The sequence below is a fragment of the Lagopus leucura genome, unplaced genomic scaffold, assembly GCF_019238085.1.
Source record: "Lagopus leucura isolate 7727_CA_CO unplaced genomic scaffold, USGS_WTPT01 Super-Scaffold_100159, whole genome shotgun sequence".
Classification (NCBI taxonomy): Eukaryota; Metazoa; Chordata; class Aves; order Galliformes; family Phasianidae; genus Lagopus; species Lagopus leucura.
This window is the reverse complement of record NW_024962335.1, coordinates 5,097,198-5,104,547: the sequence shown is the minus strand read 5'-3', so window position 1 is coordinate 5,104,547 and position 7,350 is coordinate 5,097,198.

Here is a 7,350-nt window from a genome sequence, read left to right as displayed (position 1 = left end):
CACCACATTATAAGCTCTCATCTGAAATCTTAAAAGTAACAGTTTTTATTAGATTGCATCTCTAAAAATTCAAGCAGTTTCTACATAAGGAGAAAAAATCCAAACACATAAATATCAACACACAGTCTAGACTTCCAGCATACTGATTCTTTTGATCTTTTGCAAAGAACACACTGAACTTCTTCCATGCTCAGAAGCTGTTTCAAACTGTGTTTAACACTCAAAACAGTTTCTCTCTTTTGGTGTGATTTTGTTATCATATTCCATTACACAACATCCAGTGTGGTAAAGTGTTGCTTATTTCAAAACTTATAAAATGATGAGGTTTTGATTTGCTTCCAGAAGATTCCCTTTCCAAGGCAACTATCCTCCTCTCTTTATTCTGTTCAAAAAAGCTAATAAATCAATGTGATAATTAACATGCTTTTTTTTTTTTCTTTTTTTCTTTTTTTTGGTGATGATATTTAGACACTGTATTAAATATTGTAATTCTACATACAGAGAAGGAAACTTCGTTCTGGGTGAAGCATCTTTATAATCTCTGCTTCCTTAAAAAACACAAATATGCATTGTCACTATATAAGGAACCTCCAGTAAAACAAAGCTTCAGTTATCTTTTTAAAACAGTGGCAGAGATTACAGCTGTTCTGGTATGCATTGTCCAGTCTACGAAATACTCAAACCAATACTACCCTGCTTTCATTAAAAGATTTTTGTGAGGCAAATGGAAGCATTGAGAATTTGAGGAAATACCAAATTAATGGTTAGTTTGTTGTTGTGCAACTTACAACTTACGTCTTAATGCAGCACGACATGTATTAAATGAAGGTGGATATGTAATAAGGCACAGTTCTACAAGTGCATCTATGGAGCAAAGAGATGTGCTCTCATGTTGTTCATTCTATAAAATTAATCAGACGCATTGACGTAGTTTCAACAGACGAGTATATGAACCTTTTATTAAATTCTGGAATATTCATACAGTATAATCTAATGGTCTAATGAACAGTCTTTCTGCAGATAATTCCCCATGATTTTTAAAAGAGGAGGGTAATTTCCCACTTCTAAGTGGGAAATCCAGGAAAAACCCCCTTAATTCAATTCTTCAGCATAAGCATAGACCTGAGCTTGAGCTGCTAGTCTCATTTGAATAGCTAGCAGCCAAGGCTGGCTTCCATTCCTCAGCAGAAAATGAGGCACCACCATTCCAGAAAGCCAAGTCCATCCTGCCTCCTTTCCTTTCCCATCATTAAAAGGCTGTGCTGTAACTATAAAGCAGAGACAGTGTGCTCATCTTTCTTCTTCACTCTCCACTTCTGCTGTGATGGCTCTAAAAGCTTTAGGGCATTCAGTTCTACAAGTACCTCTATGGAGCAAAGAGATGTGCTCTCATGTTGTTCACGCTCAGTTAATATTTTAGCAGAAGCCACAGAGAAGAAATTGCATTTTTTGCTATTTTTATTTTAAACTCAAAGCAATATTCATGGGACAAAGGAAAAAAAAATTCTAGCCTCAATTGTTTACTTATAACAGCCCTAGAGGAGGTATTAGAACACTTAATACAGATACAAGGAAAATGGAACACACTAGGCAACCAGGCTGTTTCCAGCTCCCTGTATAATTACTATAAACCTGTTTCTACTCATCCTGTAGATATTCTTTATGTCCGGAGACAGAGTGGAGCCTCCTTCCAGTATGCAAGTTTCCCTTGTATATAATTCCTTTTCTGCCAAGTAAGAAACCTAAAGACCTAAAGTGGTTACAAGACGTGTATGTGGGCCCAGAATTCCACAAATGAATGCTGCCATTTGTCTCTTCCTAATTACCATGAATTCTTCCTTTGTGTATTCAATGGAGATGGGATTAACGCAGCTATTCTGTTTAGAAATCAAACCTCAGCATCGTCACTTGCAGTGCTGTTGTAGCTAAATTTATGGTATCTTATCTTGCAGAAGAATCTCTGCTGTGTTCCAAGCCCATTTGCTAATGTCAGCATAGCTATTGAAATAGCACAAGTTCATTATATTGTTATTATACATACAGCATAGCAAAAAGCCAAACAGAAGGTCAAACTCTGATCATGTGACTATGTATATAAATCAAGACAATTTCCACCAAGTGAAATGAAATTGCTGGAATAGTTAGCTAAAGAGAAAATTTATTATTGTGGCACACACTGAAACACTGATTATAAATAATTACACAGACACATACAAAGGGTAGAATAGATAATATTGTACCTTTGCAGGCTTGGATTTAAAACAACAAAAAAAACAAAAAACACACAAATGGGAAAAATCAAGAATACACAGGGATTTCCCATTACTTTACCATGCAATACATTATGGAGTCTAAACTACTTGAAATAAGATCTTCAAAGGAATATTTCAATAAGGAACTCATTAGTTTTGCAACCTTTTCACCACTCCACTTATCTCAGGAAAATTCAATTGTGAAAATAGATTTCTTAAAATTGGCTGCAGACATTTTCAATCCCCTTGATCTACAGTTAGTGTAGGCTTTGTAAAATATGCAGAAATGAAACCTGTTATTAAAACTGTCCTATCACACTTCTCCCCACACCAGAGAAAGAATCATTTTCCAACATCATTCTTAGTTCTTCTGTTTCTTAGAGCACTGAAACAGGCAGAGCTGCATGAAATTACCTGAATGAGTCTGAAAGATCCAAAGAATCAAACACTTTCTCTTTCAAACAAATCTTTCAAACATTTTCTCCTCCAGAGAAAATGAAAACAGAAAGAAAGGGTTTTAGACTGCTGAGGATCTAGCCTGTGCCATGGCCATTGGCAAGGGGTCATTTTTTGTTATTAGAAATGTACACTTTGAAATGCCACTTGTTTCCAGCATAATTCTCCTTCAAAAGACAATTTTAATTCATTCCCAGTTCTCTCCAGTATAATTTATTCAATTTTTAGCCTACCTTTACCATGTAATTAAGTCCTTTCCCTGAATCTTGGCACAGTAACGTATGATTTATGAAGTCCTTACCACACCTATGGATCCTCACAGCAATGAACAGATGTGCCACTATGATGTTTGTCATTGTTGCAGAGAAGCATCACGTACATACCTGTCTATAGGGAAATACCTAGATATTCACTTGCTGGGAAAAAGCTAAATTAAAGGATCTAATGCACTCTGTTCATCAGCATATTAGGATAAAGTGATTCCTTCCATTATAGCCATGCTGACAGGGCAAGGTACAGTCAGCCTCGCACTCCTGTCACTTGCTATTCTCTCCTGAACGCACTGCATATCCTTGTTGTATTCTGATGCTCCTCTTAGGAATGATTTCTTCCAAATGCTTCTTTTGGAAGATGGCTTCACAATAACAGCCTTGTATTTTGAAGTTTGCTTGTATTCAGCTCAAGCAGATTATTGGCCAGCCAGTATCTACCAATTGTTGTGTGAATACTACTAGCTTCTTGATTCTGCTTTACCTGTTTATTTCCTCCACATCCACAGAAAATTTTGTCTTAGTTTTTGGCCTAAACAAAACAAACTTTTTCCACAACATAGACTCTTCATTCTCCTACGTGATCAAAATTGAATATTCTTTTCTTAAGGAAGAGTTAACTTCTTCATCCTTATATATCCAGAAGTAATATACATATAATAACACCTCTAATATTATTAGAGACCTTACTGGAGTCACGACTCAACACTTCTCTATTGTTGCAGGTACTTTGTGGACCAGCAATAATATCTGCCTTTTCCACAGCAAACAGTGTCTCTGAAATATTAAAAACATAGTTAACATTGCTTTATTTTATTTACAAAGATTCTTTTCACTGAAAAGTGTTATTCCAAACACTAAAGACAACCATGGTTTTCCCCATTTGTGATTTCTGTCGTTTGGATTTGGATGCAATGTTATATTTTGCAAGGAAGATGAATGTTTCAAGAAAGTAAACACGCTGCAGAAAATGAAGTAGGCAGCTTGAATATTTCTACTTGTTGCTAGCAGCAGTGTTCTGCTTCAGAGCTCCAGGATCATGTACTGCCAAGGAAAGAGCAACTAATTTCAGGGCCAGGTCGGGAGGCAAGAAGTTGGCAAGGATGTGCTTCTCCTTCCCCTATACACATCCAGGTCTTGGTTTAAGAGAGGAGGAGGAGGAAGAAGGGCCATTTGAGAACAAAGATCCTGGGGAAAGAATGCCACTAGAGGCAAAGAGATTTGTTGGTGGCAATTTTTAGCAGCTGTCTCCTGTCAAATTTAACCAAATCATTTCCAGTACTGGTCCGAAGTGTTTGGTCCTCGTTTCTATATAAGCTCAGCTCTTGTCCCTCAGAATAAATATGTGTTCTGCCAGTTTATTGGTAAGCTATGAATAAAAGGTAGAGAATTAACTTTATCAAAGTAATACCATTTTTTTCCTATAAAAAGTCATTTGAAATCTTAAATGATTAGTTTACAGAAAAACAGAGATATATTAGATATAAGACAAATAACAAAGCATGAAAATATATTGTGTTCTTTTGTAAACTCTGCAAGGATTAAAGTACACAAGGGAATTAAATATTATTTCAGGGCAGCTTGCTTAGAATAAAAAAAAGTAACAGTATTGTTTAACATATAAAGCTTATTGAATTGATCAAAGTACGGGTGAGTAACAATCTAAGAAAAGTTAAATATGTTTAGAAAAGTGAATGAAAATATCTGCATTAAATTTTCGCTCTTTTTCTTTCTCTCTTTCATTCAAATGCTTTCTGAAAAAAAAAAAAAAGAAAAAAAAAAAACACAAAACAAACAAGAAAAATTCACTAAGCCTGAAACTAAGAGGGAAGGTATGGCAAATTGTCCATCTGAAGCTGTTGACAAGGACAGCTAGATGTATTGCACGACACAGAGTGAAATGAAGAATAGAAAAGTCGTTAAACACAGTTCCCCAGAGCTTGAAATTATGGGGAAGGAGCTGTCACATGAATCTGTTCCTCTGGAAACAATACTTTAAATTCATTTTACCTCATAAAGGAAAGTAAACTGAACACATTTCCTTTCTAGAAACACTTTTTAAAATTAGTGAGTGACTTAATAGATTGACTATATTAGACGGAAATCATTACTGCTTAAAAGGTCTTAAGAAAAAAGAACAGGAAAATATATCATCCTTTCACCATACAGGTGGTACCTTTTTCACATCTAGCAGAAGAGCAATCTAGTGGCTAACCCCACATAAAACAAGACTGAGAAGTGAATCACTTACATAAGCCATAGCACTCCATTTTGGATTATTTCCAAAAGAATGCAGGGGAAAAATATGCATTTCATCTTTGTACTTCTTGACTGTCTATCATGACAGAGCTCAGAGCCTGTGAACAGGCCATTTTAGCAAAACTGAAAATCAAAACAGTTTAATTCTGTGCTTTCTTGGTCAAGTCCATAGTAAAGAGGTAATTGCCAGAATTTAAAAGTATTGCTCAAACCCAATTTCAAACATTTTTCATAATTCCACTTTTGAACGTGGTCTCTCTCCCCAGCTGTACTGAAAACATCATCATAGAGAATCCCTTAAAATAGAGAAAAATCTCAGCTTTTCCTTCTCTCAATTATCCTCAAAGGAATACCTAAATCAAATTCATGGTCTCCCAAGAAGGTCTGGACAGTGACTGATCATTGCATCCTCTCTTTTCCAGCAGTTGAAAAGCTAGAACTCAGTGTTTCCCTGTAAACATATAGGGATAATGAGCACAATCTGTCATTGTACCAGAACCTCTTGTTGACATTTAAATCTCGATTGGTGAGATCCATTAGAGAACCTTCAAGTCAAGAAAACAACACTTCAACATGAGGTAATTTCTGCATTTTCTCTTTTCCTCGTAATAATAGAATGCTTTGATTGCAATTCCAAACCTCAAAAGAGAGGAAATTCCAGAATTAAGGTTGACTTTTACTGCACAGGTGTTGTGGTTGGACATTTCCTGAACACCTGTTTTTGCAATTTTTTGTAAAACATAATTTGCAAACACTATTTTTAGTGAGTGTATCAAAAGAGGTAATCCAAACCACATCTTTAGGACTGGACCCATTCTCTTGCCCTAGGGAAAGTGGCAAAGGATGGCTTGCATCCGTGCAGCCAAACTTTCTTCTTCTTCTTCTAGAATAGGGGGAACTGTTAGAAGCAGTTCCTGGCTTACACTCTTCCTCTGACTGAGCTCAGACTTGGAGAGTGCTGTATGGCTGGACCGGAAGTGTATCAAATGGAGTGCTAAAAATCAAACACCACAGACCACTGCATGCCAGTACTTGAGCCCATGCTTTGTCTCTGTTTTGTTTATTAGTGTACATATTGCCAGTAGGTTGGGCAGGAGGATCAAAAAGCAGTAGGGAAAGAATTGAGTTATTTATGGTAAAGCTTGTGCAAATTTTGCCCGAGAACAAACATGTATAAATTACCCGTGAATATATTAAGCTTCAAATTAAAAGTAGGTTTCCAAGTATGAGATGAGTCAAATTCTAAAAACAGCATTCTCATAAAGCAGCAGGGGCAAGAGACTTAACTCATTTTATGCTGGGAATGGGTAAATCTTTGGATGGACTAAATTATATCACTCGTCTTGATGGCAAGGGACTCAGTCTATGATGCTCTTTAACTCCTATCTCCATTTCAGTCCTTCCCACACTCCTAATGCAATCTGTCTTCAAGGGAAAAAGTAATGACATAATATGGCTATGAAGTAACTGTACCTTATACTGTACCTGTCCTTTTTTTTTAGACAGAATGTACTGTATGAAAAAAATTGTTATTTTTCATTGAATAAGAATATTCCCTGTTTCCCAAGTAAACAGTGAATATTTATATCTAATCCCACTTACACAGCTTTTTGTCTTCAAATGAGCACATTTTATCACAAAATTCCTCAGGGCTGTAATTACTGTGACTAGGATGACATAGACTAATGCAAATCAAGAGATGCGTGAAACAAGTCTGGGAACATGCATACATATATATTTCATACATTTATCACCTCTAAATTGCTGAAAAAAAAAACAGGAATATACCAAAGAAGTACTTAATCATTGAACAGATGCTAAGTATTACTTTATTTTGTTTGGAAATGGAATTGTACAAGCAAAATAACATGCACTTTTCTGAGAATGTATAACTATAATAATGCATTAAGTTTCACAAATTGATCTCTTGACAGAGAAACAGTAGAATTTTAGGCATAATAAGCAGTATTTGTCTTATTCTGTAAGAAACATCTAGTTTTACTGTAGATGTCCAAGATGATGTATCAGCTTGAGTCTGACTACATCCAACATTGCCTGGCTTAGTGACAGCATAACTGTTTTTTTTCTTTTTTTTTTTTTTTTAATGTTTTTTT